General features: G+C 45.5%; 1 protein-coding gene across 10 annotated transcripts in view; it reads right to left on the reverse strand.

The window, feature by feature from the left end:
• The window catches only part of EXTL3 (exostosin like glycosyltransferase 3), a 154487-nt gene that overhangs the window by 49282 nt on the left and 79900 nt on the right, over positions 1–25305 (reverse strand). For 5 of the 10 annotated variants that reach the window (XM_061461113.1, XM_061461115.1, XM_061461107.1 and 2 more), the window contains one exon: positions 13010–13090. The exons of 4 other annotated variants lie outside the window; for them this stretch is intronic. The gene's annotated coding sequence lies outside the window, so the exon portion shown is untranslated. Of the gene's footprint in view, positions 1–13009; positions 13094–25305 lie in introns of all 10 variants that reach the window. One more of the 10 variants, XM_061461108.1, reaches the window with a different exon arrangement.

The following is a 25305-nucleotide window of genomic DNA, read 5'->3' on the forward strand; positions in this document are numbered from 1 at the left end:
CAGGAAAGAATTTCCTCCTTATATCCAATCTAAACTTCCCCTGTTTAAGTTTTAACCCGTTACCCCTTGTCCTATCACTACAGTCCCTAATGAATAGTCCATCCCCAGCATCCCTATAGGCCCCCTTCAGATACTGGAAAGCTGCTATGAGGTCTCCACACAGCCTTCTCTTCTCCAGGCTGAACAGCCCAGACTTCCTCAGCCTGTCTTCATACGGGAGGTGCTCCAGTCCCCTGATCATCCTCGTGGCCTCCTCTGGACTTGTTCCAACACTACCATGTCCTTTTTATGTTGAGGACACCAGAACTGCACACAGTACTCCAGGTGATGTCTCATGAGAGCAGAGTAGAGGGGCAGGATCACCTCCTTCAACCTGCTGGTCACGCTCCTTTTGATGCAGCCCAGGATACGGTTGGCTTTCTGGGCTGCGAGTGCACACTGAAACTGGCTCATGTTCATTTTCTCATCAGCCAACACCCCCCAAGTCCTTCTCCACAGGGCTGCTCTGAATCTCTTCTACAGCGTTATGCACCTCTACAGTGCTTCGTACAACAGGGCTCTTGTCCAACTCACTACAGACCCAAAGCAACAACAGTACTAAAGCCACTGGACCAAGAAGTGCCACCTTCCCTTCTCTAAGCTGCCTGATATCCACCACATGCTACTCTCTCTAAAGCAGGCAGTACTAATCTTTCCAATCTTTGCACTCATCAGTGATGGCAGAGGAGTAGAAATACATGGATCCTACTGCCAAGGGATAATTTCAGCATAAATTTGTACTTCTGCTATCATCTCATCCTTCCTGGTGGACATCTCCAGTATACTCCTTTCATGGAGTAGCCCTCCCTCTCTTCTATGCAACGTCCTCTCCAACATCTCTGTTCTGTTTCCATTCCAGCCATTTCTCAAATTTGTGCCGAGTTTTTTTTTAATTGCTCTCAATATGTCACTCTGTATTACTCAACCACAGATTTATTTAAACGTGTCAATGCTGTTGCTTAGCAGATCCGACTGTGCTTTACAATTTCAGCCTGCTTCAGAAATCACGTGTGCACCTTCCCAGTGCTCCCCAGCATGTCTGGATCATCAGGAAGTTTAAGGACAATCTGAGTAAGTCCAAGGACAATCTGAGTAAGTCCGACTCTAGAGGCAGTCCATTGGCCTGCCTAGGAAAGCTTCACTTAAAAATAACAACCCACCACCAAAAACAAACTGTGAAAAAGAGGAATTCTGCCAAAAAGCCCACCCAATTTTTCTTTTCCATTAGGAAGCAGTATCAGGTGTTACTTGTCTTCTATTTTCTACCTTATACTCATGAGCTTCAATAGGAGCCCGTCAAGTAAATGATCATCAAGAGCTTTGTAAAGGATCCTAAGGCAGAGATAATATGGGCTGTCCCCAAGGAGCAAGCTAATTTTAGGTAATGGCCTTCCATCACCCTATAAAAGGCCTGGAACACCCAGGTGAGGTCATGTTCTGACCTTTGAAATTAGACTTGGGTCTTTGCTGAGAGAGAGAAGATAATGTGCAACTACATCACATACCCAGTATCTTCTGCTTGGGCTTTTCAAGCTCTCCAACCAGCAATAGTGTAGGTTTAGTCACTGCCCCCATGGATGTCAACTTGCACATTCACAGCCGAGTGACTGGAGTGCCTAATGGCTCCATGCAGCACCAGCAAGCTCCACACACAAATTCAGTGAGAGGCAGAAGCTGTCCCACAATGCTGATGAAAGGACCTAAGCAGAACCTAGGAAATGTCATTGTTCTGCAGTCCACTGAAGCAGAATCAATGCAGGCAAATTGCCCAAGAACACACCAAAACCTGCTGTACAACCACTAACAGGTACCAAGTTTTCTGTACATAGAATCATAGAATAAACTAGGCTGGAAGAAACCTTTAAAATCACCATGCCTGACCTTTACCCCAGAACTACCAAGTCCACCACTAAATGGTGCCACTAAGGGCATCTACATTTTTTTTGGAACACTTCCAGCGACAGTGACTCCACCACTGCCTGGGCAGCCTGTTCCAATGCCTGAGCACTCTTTCTGTGAAGAAATTGTTCCTAATACCCAGTCTCAGCCTCCCCTGGTGCAGCTTGAGGTCGTTACATCTTGTCCTATCACTTGTTACCTGAGAAAAAGAGACCAGCTACATCCTCTCTCCATCCTCTTTTCAGGAAGTGAGTGAAATTCACCCAGGGCTCAAACCGTGAGGTCATCTCCTTGGGCTTGTCTCCACTTGAGACATATTTCACATAACTGACCTTGTCTTCTGCCCCAGAATCTCCAGCTCAGTCACCACCCTGCATCCCTCCAAGCCAGGCTGGTTTAGGAGGAATTAAATCCCATAAACTGATGCTATCAAGACAATCTCCAGCAGCTGCTAATTCCAGATTTGGACTGCAAATCACACCCAGGAAAACAGGTTCACAACCCTGGAACTGATACCACAACATGAGACAGCCCAACTGAAGACAATACTTGCAGCAAGACCTGTCAGAATGGCTGCTGACAGGTTTCCAAAAATAAACCAGTTCCCCTTCTGCAATGCCTGATGTCCGTTTACTTACATCCACCTAAAAATAGCCCTTCCCTTTGGATCAAGGAAGAGAGCTGACAGAAGTGAAAGACGCTGATCACTCCACACTCACACAAAACTAAAGGAGATAAAACACTTTTAAAATGCAACATAAGGAACAATCCCACACTGGCCCCCAACACAGCCAGCTGGATGGGCCTAATGATTCTCCTCCAGCAACAGCTGTGATTGAGTTTATTTCCATTTTGTGCGATTAAAAAAGGAAGAGACAGATAAAAGGGAGAACAAAAAGTCCAAGATTTCAAAAGGCACTAAAAATAAAACAGTTTGCATTCACTTGGCAGCCTACCTTGACACTGTTTTTATATGATAGCCAAGCAGTCCTTAATAACCCAAAAGGGAGAGACGCAAGTGATTTACAGGAAGGGGAACCAAAGCACAGAAATGTTGAAATACCAACCCAATCATCAACAGAATTAGCAGCAGTAGCAGGTTGAAAAGGCAGGTGTTCCTGACACACCTTCCTATATTCATGCTATAAGATCCTTCTCTATTTATTCTTCATGGAGCCAACATAATTGTTTCCATTGCCTGGCAAACGTAAATCAATGCTGAAGAGTTCAGCGACTCCTTACGAGGAGTTACAGTCCATTTAGCTGATAAAAGTTAACTGGTTTTCAGAGCCTGTTCACACCTCACAGGGAAAAGGCATTTTTTCAAAATTCCAACACACAAGTTTAGCAGCAGGATGCTGGAAATTAATCCCTTTATTTAAACACTAACAACTTTAAGTGTCTCTAAGCAATTGTAAAGCCTTTATTAGCTAAGGCAACGAAAGCCTGCGAGCAGCCAAGTCAAGATGAAGCCAAAGTTATCTGCAGTCAGTTTCCAAGCATTAACTGTGACAACACAAACTCGCTCTTGAGAGTATTTGTATCTGAGAGGCAGGAATAAAGAGGACAGCAACACAACTGGAAAGGCTCCACTTGCCCAGCTGTCATCTTGCTGCCGGCAGAAGTTCTGTGGGCAGAGTTGGATGCAGCAAATCCTCCTGGAAGCCATTTCTGTGGTCATGAAGGGCAGGAAGGTGACTGGGAACAGCCCAGCTGTATTGTGGGCAAACCATACCTCACCAATCTGATTGTCTTCTGTAACCAAGGGACTGGCTTGGTAGATGAGTGTAGAGCAGTTGATGTTGGATGACCTCGACATGAGCAAGTTCTTTCATGTAGTCTCTTATGACTGGAAATACGGGGGAAAGAAATGACTGGAACAGGAGCCCAGGGAGGTGACAAGCTCTCCACCACACTGACCGCCAACTCAACTGGTCAAAGGCTTGAGCAACCTCATCTACCCTCATCTACCCTAGCTTTACTCAGACCAAGATATTGGATTAGAGACCTCTAGAGGTTTCTTCCAACCTGATTTGTTCTATGATTCAAAAAAAATGACAAAGAGAAGGTGGAAGTCTTTCCTGGAGATATCTGAACTAGATAAAGCTGTAATGTGTCATAAAAACAGCTCTGCAAGCTTTTCCTTGAACAGGTGACCTGGCAACAGGGAGATTTCTCCCAGCACACCATGCTTCCTTCCCTCTAACATTTACAGCTTGACAGAGGAATACATACAATTAAGACACATGTACCACTTTCACATTAAAATTTGAGGTGTTTCAGTGGTGTCATAAGACTTAATACCTGTAGAAGGTGATAGAACATCCATGAGAGCAACACTGTGAGATTAAATGGGTTGGGCTGACACTAAAAGGCATTTTAAGAGGCATTCTTTTAAGGATTCCTCTGCTCCCACCTCTCTGCTCAACCACTACATAATCATTTCTGCAAATCCTTTCATGTATCCAACATGCATCCCAGACTGGATCCCATCTGGTTGCTTTAGTGGGAGGATAAAAGGACTAGATGCTGTCTTCTAATTCAAGGCGTCACCAGGTTTGTGATTTTTTTTTTAGAAATGTCTTCTGTTGTTACTGGAAAGTGTAACTATCGAGTTTACCAGAGTCAAAAACTCCTCTCAGGTTCACTTTCCTTTCAGCTTCCTAAGAGCTGTCTTGCCAAAATCCATAGAGAACAAAAATCTATAGTTCCTCGTAAACACATCTTGAAATGGTATCAAGCGCGGAGCACAAGTCTTCACCTTTAATATGGTCTTGTAAGGCACACAAGCCAAGAAAGAAAAAACCCGCTAAAACCGTAAGTTACTGTTTTTGCTGACCAGGATTACCTGACTTAGTGAGTATCAGCAGCCTTCAAGGACACGGTATAACACACCTGAGTGGAAATCACAAATGCTGGATGCAGTTCCCTTAAATCCTCTAAGCCTCTGCTTCTCTGCTGTAAAAGCCATTTAAGTGCTGATAAACTCACTTTTAGATTATTTTCATAAAACTGAAGGTCAGCAAAAGATTTGTTAATTAAGACTGCCACATAATTCTCAGTCTGATGCATAACTCAAGCCTACTCAACTGAACAGACTGGGACGTAAAGGGATGTGCTACCTATTTGAGGTGTGATGTGCCCCGTGAGGTCACCAGCCTTGGTGACAGATTTCTCAGAGCCACATCTTGCAGCAGTATGTGCTTTGCAGCTTCTCCAAGCTCTAGCTACCCTGCTGTAAGCACCTGTATCCCTCTGCAAACACTGGCCATGTTTAGTTCACCTGCTGAGAAGTTGCCTCTTGCTAAAGGGTGGCTTTGCAGATGAAGTAAGCACTTGCACTCACCACACGAGATGTGCTCCAGCCCAGAGAGCATCCTCATGACTTCCTCTGGACTTGCTCCAACAGCTCCATGTCCTTCTTATGTTGGGACCCCAGAGCTGGATGCAGGACTGCAGGAGGGGTGTCACAAGAGTGGAGTAGAGGGGGAGCTGGTCACACTTGGTGATGCAGCCTAGGACATGGCTAGCTTTCTGGGCTGCACACACATGCTATAGGTCATGTTGAGCTTCTTGTCAACCAACACCTCCAAGTTTTCCCCAGGTCTGCTCTCAATCCAGTGTCTGCTCACCCTGTATTTGCATCTAAATTCTCCTGTCTGTCTCCAAAGTAAATCTGAAGAAAAAACACCAATCTTGGCCAAAATAAAGTCTCGGATACAGGGAGGTCATTCTAAGATGAACCAGCGGAGGGCAACCATACACACACACACACACACACCAGCCAGCATTCTATTGCCTGATACAGGAGCAAAAAAAGCACTTTCTTCCTGCTTCCAAACGTCAGAAGAATTTTTATTTTACCTTTCCCATTGTGCCTTATTTATGTCTATGCCCCTCCCTGTGGCATTTAAACCGCATTCCCAATAGCAGAATATATTCACCTGAAACTAGGCAAAAGAAAACCTAAAATCTTCAGTTCCCCTACCCAGCAGCAGTTCTGCTCTTCAATCTGTCAGTAAGAGCAACCTGCCAGGCCACCACAAGCAAGCCACACAGCAGAAAAGCAACACCTTCACCCTTGCATTTCAGCATATAGCCACATGGACAAGATCACAGGAAGAGTTTCACCACCTTTTTTTTCAGACGCAAGGCTTGAGAGATAAGGGGCTACTTGAATTATGCACTAAGACAAAACAGCAGCTGCAATCCAGCAGGAACAGATCTGCACCTGGCAGGTCTTCAACAAACAAAATTCTTACCCAGCTAAGCAATATGTGCAGTATATAGAGGAGAAGGCAGATGAAGGCTGTGTGAGTCCTATGCCATGCAGACAAGCCATGATACTTCTAATTCACAGAAGGCAGGAATGATGCATCCCCTTTGGATGGCAGCTTCTTCCATGCTATCTGGAGACAAAAGGCTAAAGCAACCTACTGTCTTCAGAGGCCTGATCAAACAGCAAGCCACATCAAACGATGCTTTAGGAACAGGTAATCCGATAGTTTCAGCTGAGAATTGTTTTGGTACAAAGACAAGTTGAACACTGATAATCCACAAGTCCAACCCAAGTAGATCTTAAATAAATAAGAAACAAACACACTCCTTTTCCTTCACCACTCAAGCAAGCTCCTTCCACAGCCCAACCAAGCGTGTCTGCACTGCTGCCAGCCCAGAGCAAGCAGAGCAATGCTGCTTCGCATGCCACTGCCCTAACTTCATCAGCTGAACTGATAACCCCCTGAGCTTGTCAAGACAAGTCAGTTGCTCTACATGCCGCTAACCTGAGGAGAATACATCAGTCACAGCTGGTAATTTGGGCACTGGAAGCAAGGAAACTGCTTGCGAACTGGCTATAAATAGCAAAGGGACTGGGGATATTTTCTCCCTCTCATGTACTGCCTGCCTGCCCTGCTCACACAAACCCTTCAGAGCCCTGCACCAATCTCCTCTGATGCTCTCATGATTCAAAATAAGAAGGAGATGGAGGTGAAAGGGTTTGTTCAGGAGAGCCCAACCACAACTTTAATACTTTGGGCAGGATATCCTGCAAGCAATGCCATTCCTCAGTACTTAGCTGGAAAACCCAAGGAAAGGCACATGTCTGTGGGAGAAGCAGGAGGTGACTCAACTCTTCACCTCCTCCTTTCTCCCAGTCTACATTTCAACAGCACAGAGCATTGCTATTATGGGAGTGAGACACAGGGACTCACTGGGTACATGAAACAGAAAGTCAACAACCCAATCAACTCTAATTTCTTCATCATCATTATGTTCTGTTGCAAAAGTCACTTGAAGATCTCAGCTAATCTGGGACGCTGTTGCAACATCGCCTGTGAAAATGTTGTTGATAAACAATTATTAAGGAAACAAAGAAAAAATAGGCAAAGAGAAAACAGTGCTTCTCCTCTGCCCTCCAAAGGATCTTTCTGCAATCAAACATGATTTGGCCACAAGGGTTTTCGTTGGCAAAGTTTCATAGCATCATAGAATGGTTTGGGTTGGAAGAGAACTTAAAGCTCATCTAGCTCCAATCCCCCTGCCATGGGCAGGGACACCTTCCACTAGACCAGGCTGCTCCAAGCCCCATCCAACCTGGCCTTGAACACTGCCAGGGATGGGGCAGCCACAGCTTCTCTGGGCAACCTGTGCCAGGGCCTCACCACCCTCACAGGGAAGAACTTCTGCCTAAGAGCTCATCTCAATCTCTCCCCCCTGTCAGGTTAAAGCCATTCCCCCTTGTCCTGTCCCTACAGGCCCTTGTCAAAAGCCCCTCTCCAGATTTCTTGTCCCTCCCTTTAGGCACTGGAAGCTGCTCTAAGGTCTCCCTGGAGCCTTCACTTCTCCAGGCTGAACAAGCCCAGCTCTCTCAGCCCGTCTCCATAGCAGAGCTGCTCCAGTCCTCAGAGCATGTTCGGGGCCTCCTCTGGAGTCACTCCAACAGCTCTGCATCACACATTGGCCTGTATGTTGTTCACAGCACCCAAAACACTGTCTCACAGCACTCCCTCACTGAGTGCCTGCAAATCACTGTGACTTTCCAGCCGGGGCTGGTTTTCAGTATCGCTGTCACTGGAAACAGGGTAAAGAGGAGCTCTTAACTTTCTCACCTTCCTGAACACCACGGCCACAGTGACTTGCATTGTGGGTTTCGTTCCTGGTTGTGCAGACATCTGTCCCACAGTCAGGGACCGTGTGGGTCAATGGCAGCAAGCTGAGGCCACTGTTGGGTGGGTTACACCCTGGGCAAGTGAATCCCAGTACCCAGGAGCATCCCCTTGCATGTCAGTGACCAGGCTCCCAACCCTCAGCTGAGCACCTCGGAGCCTTCACAGCCCATGGCTGGGAAAGGACTGGGAATCCTGATGTTATGCTAGATCACAGCATTCAATAAGAAATAAATACCCATGAAACACATGGGAAGGGTTATTGCTTCAGAATGTCTAAAAGAAGACATTGAAGTAACAGGGAACTTCCTACTTTTTGAGAGGATAATACAAACCAGCAGAGCAGAAAGAAATCCAAAACATCATTTATCAAACCAGCAACAGAATTTTCTCTAAAGGAGATTTCACAACAAGGATGCTTTTGGCATAGGTGGATCCATGGCAAAACAATGATGCAATGCAAAGGATACACGATAGTTTCTTTGTGCAAAGTGCTGAAAAGCTTTCAGAAGCTTTATAAAATTAGAGCTGCTTATGTTTAACAGCTAAAATGAAAAGGTGGGGAGGGAGTTCTTCCCCTGTGCAGTTCTCTAGTAGCAGAGCTTATGATTGTACTCAGCGGGAAACATGCTACTCATCGAGAACTCTCAGCACCTCCCCTCCTGCTGAGCCGCAGGCACAAGGGAAGCTCAGCAATTTGCAGAATTGGGTCCTTGCTTTTGTTCCTCTCGCCTCTCTCCCTTCCCACGTACTCTCCATTCTCCCTTTGACACAAACAGATGGAAAGACCGACGATAACACGCCAATTAGGTTATTTGAAGCCTTGCTAGTAGCTACTCTAAATGCAGGCACATGAAGCAGCAGGATTCTGCTGGTGACATTTGGACCACAAATGAAGTCCCCTAGAGTAATAAACAATCAGGTAAAGAAATCTGGAAAGAAATTACCCAGCACACCTTGTCTTCTTGGCCCCCATGAGATCCATATAAAATGTGTTAATGCATCTGATTATGATCTAAATTACGTACAGAGGCTCCTGCCAAGCCCTCTGTGAAGTTTCTTTATTGTTAAGTTGGAAGCTGCTTAAGAATGGTCCAGTCATCATGTTTCAAATTAGATTTGGGGGAAAAACATTTTCCTACTTTAATGCTGGCTCAGAAAACGGGTTTGTGGGAGAAGGTCGATACGTGTTTTTTCTCTGCTGGAAAAAGAGCAGGCGAAGTGGTGACAGAAGAGCCACTCTATTACCTTGTATTGCAACCTGACCTACATGGATTTACTGTCCGCTGACGTGCCAGAAAACAGCTGTGGCTTCAGCTGGCTTTCTAGAGGTGGGTTTTTTTTCCCCAAAAGAAGGGCATAAACGCCAAGGTGTTCCCATGCACACATTCCACAGACCATAAAAGTTTGAAATAAAGGGTTTCTTAAAATGAAGTTTGATGAGAATGGCTTGCAGAACAGCACATGAGACTTGCACCATGCCTGTAAGGGCTGCCTGAGCTGTTGCTTACTCTGCCAGCAAATCACTGTGTGCTTGGAGGCAGGTCAGGAAGCTGGTTATCTCCCTGGTATGCTGTGCTAACACTGGAGCTCAAAAAAAAGATATGTATAGATACACACCTCCCACGTATATATTCAATACATATAAGTTTGGGAGGGTACCTACAGTTTTAGCCCTGAGGCCTAACAACATCACTTGTAGTGAAAACTCCACCAACTTAACCTGTTTTATTTTCTGCTGGTGTCTGACTAAGCCTTCACCACCTTGATCAGCATCTCCTCTCTACCGCATTGCTGGTTTCCCAAGTCAGAAGCAGAGCTGAGGTCACCTTGCTCAGAAGAGCTGTTTTTTTAAAAGAAGAGTCCTCATTTATTAAGTCCTTCATCTATTATCTCTGCCCTTCCAAACACATAGCTGTAGCAGCAACTGTATTAATTCAAATCAAGCAGGGGCCTATGGAAGAGAGTTAACATATAGTAGTGCTTACATACTAATTTTCCTCTATATATGCATAGAAAACATACACATACATACATTTATATAAATATATATAAATATATATATGCACCAGACAGCTGTCTGCACTTCGCCTCAAGGTCCTCAGCTCATCTTCAGTACAGAGCTCAATTTCATATTCATCACTCCAGTACCCAGCATAACAGGCATTTTAAGGAATCAACCACACCCAACCCTCTGGTATGTCAAGATGGTCACTTGATATGCACAAGAGCACTATCACTCCACAGGGTGACATGAGAAGTTAAGCATCAGAAATCCTTTTTTGTTCGTGGAGTGTATGCTAGAGCCTGTATTCAGCTGTAGCAGCTTCGCTTCTTCCTTCGAACACCTCGAGCTGGGCAGCAAGGAAAACAAAATGCAGATACTGAGGCAGATGTGAAGCCTAAATGTTGAACTGCAACACCCTTGGGCTATCTTAGCACTCATTCCTGAAATGAAAGGCTGAGAACTGGGCTTGTTCAGCCTGGAGAAGAGAAGGCTCCACTGAGACCCCAGAGCAGCTTCCAGTGCCTAAAGGGGACAATAAAAAGCTGGAGAGGGGCTTTTGACAGGGATAAGACAAGGGGAAATGGCTTTAAACTCACAGAGGGGTAATTTGGATGAGCTCTTAGGCAGAAGTTCTTCCCTGTGAGGGTGGTGAGGCCCTGCACAGGTTGCCCAGAGAAGCTGTGGCTGCCCCATCCCTGGCAGTGTTCAAGGCCAGGCTGGACAGGGCTTTGTGCACCCTGGTCTAGTGGAAGGTGTCCCAACCTCTTGCAGGGGGTTGGAACTGGATGAGCTTTAAGGTCCCTTCCAGCCCAAACCATTCTGTGACTCTATTAAAACAGCTTGGCAACAAGGCAATTATGGCAGTGACCAATGCTCCTGCCTGTGGTGAAATGCAGCACAGACATAAAGAGCGAACTCTGGAGTTAGCACATGTAAAACTCGGCCTGAGTGAGACCTTGTTATCAGCAGATCTGCAGGAAACTGGGGATCAGAACTACCATTTCTAGCCACTGCGGTAATGTAGTGGTTTAAACACCCAAAAAAAATGCTTTAATGTAGGATCACAGACTGGATCTCAGCCAGACAACAGCACTGCTTTAAAAGGAAGTATTTATCTCCGCAAAACACTTACTAAACAACATGCTAGGTGCTTGAAAACAAAGCCTTAGCTAGACAACCAGTTTTTAACCTGAAATTCTGCATGTTGGCATTCTCTTCTGCTACAGGTAAAACAGATTCACACCCACAGCATGCTCATTTTCTCTTTTTCTCTCTTTTTAAGAAAAAAAGGAATTTTCTCTTTCAGTTTAACTTTGAGGCACGAAGGAAGACCACAGCCTGGCCTCAAAGACATGAGATCTTTTGAACTCAAAGTCAGCAAGCTCTCACAGGAGCTGATCTCAAGGGCTGCTCTGGAATAAATCAAAAAGGATTTACTCTTTCACTTGAACTAAGGAGGGGAAAAACCCAGCCTAAACATACAGATATGTGGCTGGGGGTGGGAGAAAGATAACTGGTAAATAAAAATAAAGACAACAAAAGAGGGCCATTATGGCTTTATTGCCATGATTCCATAAACTAAACACCATCCTGCATGGTTGGATTTCCTGCAGGAAATCACCAGTACAGTTGCTAAGTCTGCTGGAAGCAGTTCAACCCAAGTATATACGGAGCAGATGCTCCAAACATGACACACAAGGACACAGCTCTCCTGGAGAAATCTTTTGACACCAAGTCAAAACAGAGACTTGAACTGGTCATGTGTCATTAGAGAGACAGCTGTGATTTTCTCACAGATCAGTAGAGTTTGAGGCCAAAAGGGACCTTGAGAGCACCTAGTCTGCTTCTTGCTGCATCACAGGCCATTACTTTTCATCCAAGTTTTCCTACGAGCAGTAGTTAAGCTCTGGCAGCCAAATCCCAACCTGAACAACCGCTGTGTCTCACAGTAACAATCTACATGCTACTTCTACTCAAAAACCTGGGCTGCTAGAGTAGCTCCGCATAGGATGCGACTGCCTCTTGAGCCCATGGTTCCCTCTGCAAGAAAACGCTGCTCCCTGGCAGAGGCAAAAATGACTTCAAGCTTCAGTCACTTCACACCTAACACCTTTGCTCAAGACCAAATTCATCAGGAGTTTTGACAATACTCTGGAGTTTGCCTGATGGAGCTCAGCACAGAACATAAAATCACATCCTCTGGCTTCATTACAGGAGTGAGAGGGAAACTGGAGGAGCAATGTGCTGCTGGCAGCAATCTCAGCCTCTGCAGTGAGATTGCCTGTGGTTCCCAATCTGCCACACACCCCCACAATAGCTGCGCATCAGCACCCATGGACTAATCCTTACATGGTGAACCTACCTTGGTTACAAAGCGTTTCAGAATGAGAGTCTGCCCAATTAAGGACAGTAAAGAATGAAAATTTCAAGATCACGCCTACTGTTTCAGAGCCCAACTCCCCCTCTGAGCTGTGTGCAGGGCTTGGATCATGAGGCACCCAGACACTGAGATGGTGAGCTTAGACCATTAGTGACATTTACCACTGCTTTTAAAATCAGAGCTTAAACTGCTGAAATTAGAATATTGTGAAATGCCACTTCTTTGCCCGCAGTTCTGCCAACTGAATTGGCTAAAACTAAAATAGAGGAGTTGATAGCTAAAAAAATACGTAAAGATCTTGATTAAGACTCCATGAGGGACACTGTACTGGCACTGCCCAATTTTAGTAAGCTTTCCCCATCTCACCGTTACTTAAACTTGACTATAGAGAGAAGAAAGAGAGTTGCTAGAAAAGTAGAGAGATGTTTTGGGAGAATGCATTAAAATACAAGGGAAAATGCAATGTAATGCCAGGCATGGGGCAGAGGGATACAGCAGGGCTTGTTTGTGCTTTACCTTCTGTTCCTTGGCTCAGACCTGCTCACATGTGGAATCCTTCACTATTTTTCTTTCTCAGTGTTGATCTCAAGGGTTCTTCTCCTGTTTAATATAAAAACACAAACAAAACCACATGTACTTAAAAAACATATTACCCATCGCCTAGAGGCATCATGCAAGAGAGGCTGCCTATTAGCACATTGGATAAAAAAAATCCTTCCATACCAACTCCAAACAGATGACAGATTCACAACATAGAATAGTTTGGGTTGGAAGGAACCTTAAAGCTCACAAAGTTCCAACCCCCAGGCACAGGCAGGGACACCTTGCACTAGACCAGGTTTCTCCAAGCCCCGTCCAACCTGGCCTTGAACACTGCCAGGGATGGGGCAGCCACAGCTTCTCTGGGCGACCTGTACCAGAGCCTCACCACCCTCACAGGGAAAAATGTCTTCCCAAGATTCATCTCAATCTCCCCTCTGTCAGTTTAAAGCCATTCTCCCTTGTTCTGTCCCTACCAGCCCTTGTCAAAAGCCCCTCTCCAGCTTTCTTGTCCCTCCCTTTAGGCACTGGAAGCTGCTCTAAGGTCTCTGTGGAGCCTTCTCTTCTCCAGGCTGAACAAGCCCAGCTCTCTCATCCTGTCTCCACAGCAGAGAAGCTCCAGCTCTCTAAGCATCATGCTCCAGACCTCTGATCAATCATATAAGGCCAACATAATTGGCCTTAATCTCCCAAAGGCTTGACAATCTGGGCTGCTGGGGAGTACTGGAGCTGAAGGACACAAGCGGAGCAGACAGATATAGGCCCAGGGCAAAGGATACCTCCTTGGCTACTATGATGCCTAGAGCAGTAAGGCACATCCTCAGCATGGCAGAGGAGTACAGGGCATCCATAATAAAAAGCAAACTAGCCAAAATCCTCCAAAGTTTTGATGACCTCGGGTCCTGGTCCTGCGCCCCTTCCACTGCAGGAACATCACGATAATGAACTCTCAACCTTCCCCACTTGAATTCAACCCTTTATAAGGGCAGTCTGCACACTTACAGAGACAGCCAGGTCCAAAAGGACATGAAAAATGCTCTTGATTGTCAGTCCTACTGCTGACTTGCTCAGCTACCTTCACTCCACCAAACTCCTGACCCATTACCTGAAACCAGCAAGGAGGATACGTTGCTTTGTACAAGCCAGTACAATCCACAGCAGCAGAACTGCAGTGGGAAATGATCAGCATGCTTTACAGACACTGCTGCTGTAGACACCCCTCTAAATGAGCAGCCTGGAGAAGGGATGTTTCAAATCCTTTGTAGCTAAATGGGATGAGATAGGGGTCGCCGGCTTCACAGCTCAAAGCCAGCTTGCAGGCATTCTCAGCTCCCTTCACAGACAACATTCCCACTATAACACCTGGCCACTGACAGCTGTCCAGTCACATGCATCTGACCATTTCCCACAAAAAAAAAAAGAAAATAAAATAATCCACTACATTGTTCCACAAGTGCCAAGGTTGAAGAGGACCATTCAGCCATTCAGTCTGACCTGTTGCATGACACTCCACACACCAGCTCCAGCCTCAAGCCCAGTAAGTCACCATGATTTTTTATCCAAGCTTTTTCCCTTGCTCAAATCCTCTTTCAGACATGCTTCTGCTGCAAACAACTGTCTGATCTCAGCAGCAAAACATACAGAAAAGTGAAACAAACTAAAATACTTTTTAACTGAAGTCCAAGGCTTTGTGACTGTCATTCAGTGGGTGATGCCTCTGCTGCAGGTAACATTTTCTTTTGTTTCAGAACAAAAAGTGCCACGCATCTGGGCCATCCACATCCTGCCTTCATCCTCCTACACAGCCTTTTGGACAGTTTTGGCAGCCAGTACAAGGAAAGTGTCTCAAGCCTCCCTCTTCCCACCCCTACTCTTACTAATGTGTTCCATACTCACAGCCTTTCGCACAGTCCCAGCTCCGCACTGCTCCCAGCAGGGAGCTGCTGCTGGTCCTCAGGGGCTGATTATGGGCTCTAGTGACAAGGCTGGCAGCTGCTTATGAAGGCTGCTTCCAGCCTTTCCACTTCTACTGGCAAAATGCTTCCCAAGTGCCTACATCTCTGGGCTACAAAGAAGGAAGCGTATTGCGAATGCAGTTCTCCTCTCCCTTGGCAGGCTCCAGAATGTGGCACGTTTCCATCTGCACAAGGCTACAAGATGTTTGCAGAAAGGAGAACTAAGAGCCACGACCCCCCTACCCCTCGCTCCTTCCTGGACTGCAAAGCTTTCTTGAGCTCTTTAGAAATCACGAGTGAAGATATTACTCAACAGCCCCAGATGAGGATTTCATTTCAACATGCCCTGCAAAACACACGCTTCAGTGCTCATCCATACTTTGCAATCCACATCTGCACACATCCCTCGCTGGCCCTTTGAGGTCTGGAAATGTTTTATCCCAAGCTCTGGATGCATACAGTTTACAGAATAAAAACACACATTGGTTACGGCTATATTTTTTTTCAAAGTCAGATTATCCTGGGGCCCTGAAACACTGGACACACAGGGCAAAGGACCCAAGTCAGAGCACCTGAAAAGAAGACGCCCAAATTTGCATTAGCCAAATGAAGCAATCTCCTGAGAGCTCAGGGGTTTTAAATAAAGGCATAATTCTAACATAAGCTCTGAAAAACATTAGGGTGCTCCTGAAATAAATGCTTCCTTATGCTAAAAGCAAAGCCCCTTCTTTAATAAACACAGTGCAACTTAATATAAAAATTACAACATATATTAATGACAGTGATCAGAATATAATACTAACAGCAATAATAGCACACCAGCACAGGCTCACCCGAAAAGAAAGGTTTCTCCGTACTCCCCATCAGAGAAGTCGTGACAAGTAGCTGTTATGACTTCATTTCATTTTTTTATTAGTTTTTACAAGCTAGCTATACTAAAAGGTTGCACCAGTAATTTAAACTGCAGTTGTCAGCAGAAGTGAAGGACATCATGGGATACATTTTATTCTCGCTCTTTTATTGCTTGGCTCCATGTAGTGATTCAAGCAGCTTAAGGATTGTAGAGGTACTGTCACAACAATATTGGGCCCTTAGCAAGCTGCCATTTAAAAAGAGACCAAAACCCCACAGCCTTTAAGGAAGTGGCTGGACCAGCAGAAGCTGCTCAAGAGTCAATAACCGCTGATTGCTACCCTCATGGGGACGTGCTCTTTCTGCAATGTTATTCTTAACTTGACAGAATGGGAGGTGGCTCTGTAATGTGCAGTAAACGCTGATCTTGGCAGCTCTGCCAAAACACATGCACTTATACATACAGGCATCGTGACTCCCCCTACCATCAGCAGGAGCCAGCAGCACTCTGGCACACATCTGCTATGACACAACGTGCAACTCCACATCCCACAGGTTGAAATCAAGTGTGAGATGGGCTCTCCACGGGATGGAATCAGGATGGACGACATACACTGCAGGCATTAAAGGAGATCTTACTGCAATTTGCTTCTAAAAAAGCTTCTCCTTTATCTTTACCCCTATACACAAAAATTACCTCCTCTAACGTGTGCTGCGATTGAAACATGGCTCTCCAAGGTGCTGCTGGCACCCATCAGAAGCAGGTTGGCGTGGTCATCTCCTCCAGACCCAGTCCCAGGAGACAGAGAGGAGACACCAGGTACCCCTGGGGTGTTTGTTTCACCATGCCCAGTGCTGCCCCATCAATCAAGGGCAGGTAATGCCACCTCCCTGCTGTGCCAACTGCTGAAGGGGATAAGCAGAGGACAGGAGCACAAGGTGGCTGGCACAGATCCAAACCAGGAAACCCTCAAACAGTACTGGCAAAAGGAGAACTGTTTTGAAGATTCCTGAGACAGGAGGCATCTGCTTTCTGTCCAAGCACCACCCCAGGGTTCTGCTGGACTCTTCTCCACACATGATCAAAAAGCAATTTAATTTGCATCAGCTCTTCCTTGAACTTGCACACACAGATCAACCCAACTGCTCTTCCTCAAAAGACCAAGCTGGTAAGAGATGCTGGTTTTCAGCCTCATCCAGCTAGCCCCAAACACCATGGGGCTAGAGGGCAGAAAACATCCCATTGCTGAGATGGCTGCTGGCTGCTTGCCTGGCAGAGGACTTACTTCCAGATCAGATTATGAAAACTAACCTGGAAAAAAAGGCAGGAGGCATTCTTGGTCAAAGTAGTGCATTACTCTGGGCACCAGACAAATCAAATCCTGCTTCCCCATTATTCTGCAGGGTGCCAAGCTTTCCTGAAGTCCCTAAGTGCTACCCACACACCAGCAAGTCATGAAGCATGTGGGCCACCTTACCCCAGGTGTTTGCAGCAAGGGCTCCAATGCCGACAAAGCTCCACTGCAAGAGCATGCAGGGCTGTGCTTTCATCTGCACTGTGGATCCTGATTCAGCAGAGTTAAAATGCAGCTGAACCAGGGTCACTTTGTGCTTGGGCAGGGGCAGCCTTGCTGCCTGTAGATCTTGATGCACTACTGAGTTGCAGCAAGAACCTAACCTACCTTGCCCAAGGCATAAAGCAGTGTTATTTGATACCTCAAAAGTACCTTTACTACTGCCCCTGCAACAAAGATGAGGAACTAATGTTTTAAAGATAATTTGGTTCACCTGCAGAGACAGAAGCTTTAGGACAGCATTATCAACCACAAATTACTCCTGCAAGTCCTCAGCAAGTCACCACTGTCACCTCAGAGATAAAAACTGCCAAATACCATGATCCTAAACCCAGTTGAGATGACAGAACCACCAAGCAGCTGGGTTGGAAGGAACATTTGAAGATTATCTAGTCCAGACCCCCTGCCACAGGCCGGACCACCCTTCACTAGACCAGGTTGCTTCAAGCCCTTTCCAGCCTGGCCTTGAACACTGCCAGGGATGGGGCAGCCTCAGCTTTTCTCAGCAACCTGTGCCACGGCCTCAGCACTGCTGTTGTAAAAAAAATGTCTTATGTCCAATTTAAACCTACCCATTTCCAGTTTAAAACTACTGCCCCTTGGCTCTGTCCCTACAGGCCTTGTTAAGAAGTCCTTTTCTTTCTTATAAGCCCTTTTCATTATTTTGAAAGGCTGCAAGAATGTTTCCCCAGAGCCTTCTCTTCTCCAGGCTGAACAAACCCAGCTCTCTCAGCCTGTCCCCACAGCAGAGGTGCTCCAGCCCTTGCTCCAACAGCTCCATGTCCTTCTTATATTGGGGCCCCAGGGGACTGGGGTGGTGGTGGTGTCGTCTCACCAGAGTGGAGCAGATGGGGAGAATCCCTTCCCTTGACCTGCTGGTCACGCAGCCCAGGATACAATTGGCCTTCTGGATCACAAGCAGCACACATGTCCGATTTTCACCCAGTGGTATACCCAGGTCCTTCCCCCAGACTGTACTGATACTGGCAATTGCCCTGACCCAGGTACAGACCTTGGTACTTGACCTTTTTGAACTTTGTGATGTTCACACAGGCCCACTCATCAAGCCTAGCATCCTTTCCCTCTATTTTATCAGATGGCAGACGATGCTACACCATAGAGGACTGGAGAATCGGTCATTCTCAACTGCCTACTTGCTGTGGGCCCCTCCATGGGCCCCTCAATGTGTGTGGACCCTGTGCCAGGAAAGCTAAACATTTGCCAGAGCAAGAGGTAAAGATGTCCCTGTGTCAGCCAAACATGCTTTAAAGTCTGTGAAGACAAGCAAAACTTACTTTGCAAAGAATGAACTTCTAAGCAGAGCGATGGCTCTTGTAGCTGCACTTTGGGATTTTTACATTTGGAAGCTTGCTTTTTTTTCTTTACATATTAAAAAATATTTTTTCAGGTCACCTTTGATGCAAAGAATCATCTAAAAAGAGGCGGCTGTCAGATGGTCTCTCAGCAAGGGAGTAGCTGTTCCCTGGGCATGGGCTCAGAGCCTTGTGAACTCCCTACACCATCTGCATATTATATGTTTGTACTTCAAGCCCCACAGACACTTCTCTGATGCGTTACCATTTGAGGAGCTGGAGCTCCCAAAGGTCTCTCGAGATCATAGGAATCTGCGCGATGTGACGTATTTCATGTGTAAGGACCTCTCCATCCTTCAAAACAGAAGTTTGTTGTTGCTCTCTTTTTTAAAGATTATTTAAGTTGCTTTTTTTCTTTTTCATGTCACTCCTGTCTTTCATCCTCTGTTATTCTGCTAAGCAAACAGGGTTGCATTTGGCACAGACAGAGCAGAACAACTTTAGAGACAACATTTACCAACATCTGCCGCCACCCCACCATCATACTTCAACTGCTTGCCTCGACGCTGCTGTCCACTGGAGAAAAGCAAGTGACAGACGTCTGCCGCAGAGAGCCTCGATGAGCCTGTATGCATGGAAGAGTAACTTGAAAAAGGAAAAGTCACTTTGGAAAAGTAAAAAGGAAGCTCTGAGCAACCACACTAAGTCATCGAGCTCACCACCAAGTGCTGGAAGATGGAAGAAGTCCAGCATGCAGACTGCTGGAATACATAAAGTAGGGATTAAACATGTCCTTATGTCTCAGCAAAGATGGATACAATTACAACAAGGAAATGTTAATCCTGTACCGCATACCACAGGCAGGGTCAGTGCACTGCATTGCCGTGATGAGGGGCTGGAGGAAGGCAGCAGGAACACAGGCGCAAGGCAGAGCGCGGTATGGCTGACGCAGAGGTGCCCAGGAAGGTTCCTCTGCTCCTCAGGAGTACAGCCTGCTCTCAAACACATGGTCTCCTCCTGGCGTCTCCAGCTCACTGCTCCAACATAAACAAATATGAACTACATCCTCCTGGAAATTAAAACCAGCAGTTCGGATATGCACATGGATCCTGCCCTGCAGGAAGCGGGAATGGACAATTTGCAGCCCCAGGTGGCCTGCAGCAATCCATCTTGGTTGGGGAGGGCCAAAAATGAAACACACAGCAGTAAATAGCATCTTGGAATATTTAACCACATCAGTTTTCTCAGCTCTTTGCTAGCCAGATAAATTTGTCCATTTTGTTTTGCTCATCCCCAAGGTGACCACTGTAATGCTTCTTCCTTTAACTCTTGGTCACAAAAACATCACAATCTGCTTTCATCTCACCCTTTCCCAACAATTATGTCCACTTCTTCCCTATTTTTTCTTCTTTCAAGGCTCTCATCCAGTCTGGTTATTTTCTTCATCTGCCTGTACCAGCATTATTTTTCACATTGTCAGGCATGCTGTTGTGTATCGAAAATTTGTTTCCAGTATGGTTATTTAAGCCCATTCTCCTGCACTAGGGTAGACAAATACTGCAACCTAATACAGAAATATGCCTATGGAGCAGCGGGAAGCAGCGACCAGCTCCACTGTGTGCACACGTGCTGGCTTCTCCCCAAGGGTCTCTCTGCCAAATCTGCTGAGCTGACCATGTTCAGGATGGAGACATGACACAAGATTGGGCAGGAGGCAGTTCTGGCACCCCCATACCTGCAGTACCAAGTGCCATTAAGGAGATGCCAAAATCCAGCAGCAGGTCAGGTAACACAAAACATCAAACAGCTCTTAAATATCAAAGAGCAGAAAGTTTCCCAGGCTAATGCAGGCAACATCTCACATAAACTGGCAACATAACCATCTGGGTCCATTAACTGCACTTGTTCAATAGCATTCGCTGTCTGAATTGTTTATGCCTTGTTTTAGCACAGAGGCCACTCAGCATATTAATACTCTGGAAAAAAACCAAATGTAGAACAGAGCTAGAAGTGAAAGACTGTTTGGGGTGCCCGTTGTTATGCCAAGGTTACAGTGCAGATTGCAATGGGACAAGGTAGAAGGGGTCCAGGGGAGGGCGGGGGGAAGCACAGCAGGAAACCCCAGAGAGCCCTTCGCTAGCTTCCACTTTAATAAACAAAATCAAACAAACAGTGAAATTAAAACCTGTTGTTGCTGAGCAGGGAGAAGGTCAAAGATTTTATGATCCCACTTCAAGAAGGCATTTTAAAAGGCTTGTGAAGACTAGGGATAAACAGCTAGTTTCTTCTGCAAACCTGAACAAAACCAGTTAATTTCCCAGAAACAAACTGGAAAATTATTTCCCTCCTGTTCCCTCCCCAAGAGTCAAGTCCAATCCTGCTAGTAGAGGATTAGTTTCTACTGCCTTCTACTTAACCTTTACCTTCAATGACTATGCCAGTCTGGGTTCAGACTTGTAACTGAAAGTTGAACAGGTCAGAGATGCCCTAAAAGCTATTGCTTGCCTGCTGAGTCACTGGAAAGGAAAGAAATTTAAACTAATTTACTGTACAGATGACTAGGAGCCTGCCATCAGACAAGGAAGGGTGAAGCTCACACTGTGTGTCCCCAGCCGCCTACTCCTGAAGCCAAAATGTCCCATTCGTGTCCTATTGCAGGAGACACATTCTTGACCATGTGCCTTCAGATGATCTAGTGACTAAATCCCAACCAAAGACTCCTTTGCCAATGGAGCTGACATGTTGATGCACATGAGGAAGTTTGTACAGAAGTAGGGCTTAGCATAAGACAAGAAAGAATGCACAAGGACGTTCAATGCAGAAACAAGGGTGGATAAGGAAAACAGGACACTTCCTCTGGCACCGTTATCCCTACTGTTTATCAACACAGGGTAAAGAGACAAGAGACAGCATTAGGACTTACTTTGGGGAAGGTAAGGGGGGGTGTCTTTTTTTTCTTCCCCCTCAGGTAACTCATAAAAGAAGACACTTTGCACACGCTTCTTGCGCTCAAGAGGTTTGGGGTAAAAACTGGACCTTCAAATTAAGGTCCTCTGTGGCCGGCTTGTCCCTCCTTACCCAAAGTCATAGCCCACTGCTGGGGACAGCACAAATCCTTTTCACATTAAACCAGTTGTGCAGGACAAAGAATTGGCATGCCAATGGAGGAGCAAATTAGCTGCTTCAAAGAAGAGCAAGAGGCATGTTAGAGTCTGTCTCAGCACAGAAGCCCTTCCCTCTTTAACAGGCAGATAAAACACATAGAAGCAGCAAGAATTCCCTTTCAGAAAACTCTAAGTTTCCAGTCCACTGCAGAAATTCATTCAAAAGGCAACAGTCCAAGCAAGAAATTCTAGCATTTTACTATGCGAAATTACTTTGTTTCACAAAAGCATTTTGCCTTCACAGCAAAAATGATGCTATGGGATTTTGCCTTTAAGAAAGAGAACAAGAACTCCCTTAACTCAACATTACCAAGCTGGTGTCACAGCACAGAACTGTGCTGCCATGAGGTGTTCAGAACCCACTTCCTGACATGGTCTTAATTTTGTGACAGACACTGTACTGATATACATCATTAAGTTTGTGACCATGCCATGGACCCCTTCTGCACAAGCCTCACCCTCTCTGTACCTAAACATTCCCACATGTAAAGCAGAAGTAATTCCCAGTAAACCCAGTTACCCAATTTTAGTTAAAACACAACTTCCAAAGATGAATCCAAGCTCAACGCAAAGAGGTAGTGAATCCATCCCTTCCTGGTAATCTGTTTAACGATTGACTGCAGCCCATGTCTACCTTCCAGTTTCACCTTCCAAAAGGCTGGTCCTCTCCAACAACCTCAGCAGCATCCAGCACCTCTCGCCACAAAAGGGAGTTGTGTTTCAGTCTCTTTCTTGACCCAACAAACACAGGAGGAGATTTAAAAAGTTCAAGTCTAGCTATTTTCTCCCCATTCCAAATACTGCCCTGCTGCTCCTCCTGCATGTTCTCTAGCTTCTCCCATGTCTATTTTAAAATACAGACAGCAGAGCTAAATAAGCTATTCCACCAGTATTTTCACACAGGAAGTTTTGGAAGTAAAAATATCCTTTGTTCCTATTTCCCATGTCCATAGATGGAATTGAACACTTCTTACTGCACCACCACTCTGGGAATCCAAGTGGACTTGGCTGCTCAGTACAACAAGTACCTTTTCATAGTCACTGCTTCTCCAGGGCAGAGCCTCTCAGGCATGGCCCATGCTGCTTGTTCCTCCATGTGCAACTTCACTGCGGGTCATTTCACAAATGATTTGTGGGACTGCAGTTTCCAAGTCATCTGGATTACTCCAAGTCATTTATCATATTCTTGTAACGATTTATTACTCCATCAGTTTTGTGAAGTCCACAGATTTTTTTTCAGCAGTGACTGTGTACTCGATGAAAATCACAAGAACAGCAAGAATGCAGCTATTCCTAAGAACTCCCATGATCATATTTAGAGCGCTACAGCTTTATCACAGCCTTTACATGACTTTTATTTCCTACACTGACAAAAAAAGAGCAGAGACGTGAGCTTACGCTATCTCTGTGACAGCTTTGACATTGCCTAGTCACACAAAACTGAATTTGTTCAGAGCAGCATTTTACCAAGAGCTCAGAGAACTCACTCCTACCCATACGCATAAGATACTACCCTCAATTTCTTCCCACTTTTCAAGAGAAAAATGATTAAGCAGGTGAAGTCATCCTTAAAAAAATTAATCTGCTTATCTACTATCTATCAAATCAAAATAACTTGAACAACTGGAAAAAGTATTTGCCTGAGATTTAAGACAAATACATCCTTCAATGACTCTCACAATTTCCTCTTCCCATCCCCATCCCGTACTTCCACGGGCCTTAATCACCACAGGAACCTTGCTTTGTGCTACCAGCAATGCTTGATTCCATAATTTTAACATGTGCAAAAGCTGTATTAGAAGATCATTAAAGTCCAGAAGCTCTTAGGGCTACTGTGATTCCACCTACCCCAAGTGCTGCATTTTGACACAGGCTTCAGCTTTAAGTCAACTAGGTCGGTTGCCTGTTTATTTTGTTACAGAAGAATCTTACCTATGCACTTACTAATTCCTGCTGGGCAAATTGAGAAGACGAGATGTCTGCTCAACTCAGCCATCCTGCAATTAAAACTTCCCTTTATAAAGGAAGACTGACACAAAATCCTCTGCATTGCCTCACTGCATTTCTTTTTCCTGCAGGTCACTACTACCTCTACGAGAAAGAAAGGTCATTATCCTCACTATCATGCACAACACAAATTGGCCAATGCATCAGCCCAAGCAGCAGGAGCACAGAGAAAACACAAGGCTTCAGGTCCCTGTTCTGCAAACTTCAGTGTACTGAAAAAGGCATGATGTATCAAGTGGAACTTGCAGAGCCTGATCCAGGATGTCTCTTGTGGGGGGAGTTCTGCTTCCTTGGGCCTCCATTTCTACAGGGTTACAGCAATTTGCCTGTCTGCTTCCTGCAGGCACTGACCTCCAGCAGGCTAGAGGTGGGTACCAGAACATATGTCCCACACTCTGCATCTCACTGATGCTCTGCCCAAGACTCTGATGTGTGAAACACCGCCCTGAGGTCACTTGCAGCTTAGTTTCTTACAGAAGTAAGATTTGCACAGCTGTGTTTTCTTATACCTCTTCTAAAATCTTCTGAAGCAGTTTCAACCCAGTGAAGCCCTTAAGACATTAAAGTTGTCCTTCTATAAAGGCATGAGCCTCAGAGGCAGGGATGGATCAGGACCAGCAACTTCTGCTAATGTGGGGATGCCTCAGACCTCAATATATCTCTACATAGATATATTTTACTGTCTTCACCATCATACAGCTATATATACATTTTCGCATACAGGCCCACACAGATAAGACAGGTTCCACTGAACCCCACTAACCCTGCAAACCTAGATCCAGGGCCTCCAAAACCACACACTGCTCTGATAATGATATTTCTAAAGAGACTGTTTCCAGCAGCTTCCCCCAAATGACACGCTATAACAATAGCAAGGAGAGAGGATCCAGCTCAAGGGTGGTATTCAGCAATGCTTGAGCAATACAGCTTTTCTCCTTCCTCCAACAGTTCCCTCCCCCCTGCTGTTCCCCCACACGTTTCCAAATGGGCTCAACTTTGGTGGATTTTTACGAGAACTGCAAAACAGACATCTGCCAAACATCAAATCATTGCTCCCCAATGCAGGGGCACAGTGACTTAAAATGGTCACCGTGCCCTTATATTTTATTTTTTAATGTAAGAAAGTGTGTATTTTCTCAGTCTTGTTCTCCAAAACAGCTGAACAGTTTTTGCTAGACTCTTCCCAAAAAGCACATCTCCCAGGAGATAATCAGCTGGAAAGTTATAAGTGAAATAAGGTTTGACAAAATAAAAAGCAATCAAACCCAGGGATTTTCAAACACAAAGTCTGGCAAACTTTTAATACTGGATGTTAGCATCAGGCCCAGATACACTAAGAAGAGAAAATCTGGTTGAACTGCAGATAAAGCTTTTATACCACCAAACATTAAGCACTAGGTGGTGGGT

The sequence above is a fragment of the Pezoporus flaviventris genome, unplaced genomic scaffold, assembly GCF_033815535.1.
Source record: "Pezoporus flaviventris isolate CSIRO_AGI_PZ_B2104156 unplaced genomic scaffold, CSIRO_AGI_Pfla_v1 ptg000031l, whole genome shotgun sequence".
Lineage (NCBI taxonomy): Eukaryota > Metazoa > Chordata > Aves > Psittaciformes > Psittacidae > Pezoporus > Pezoporus flaviventris.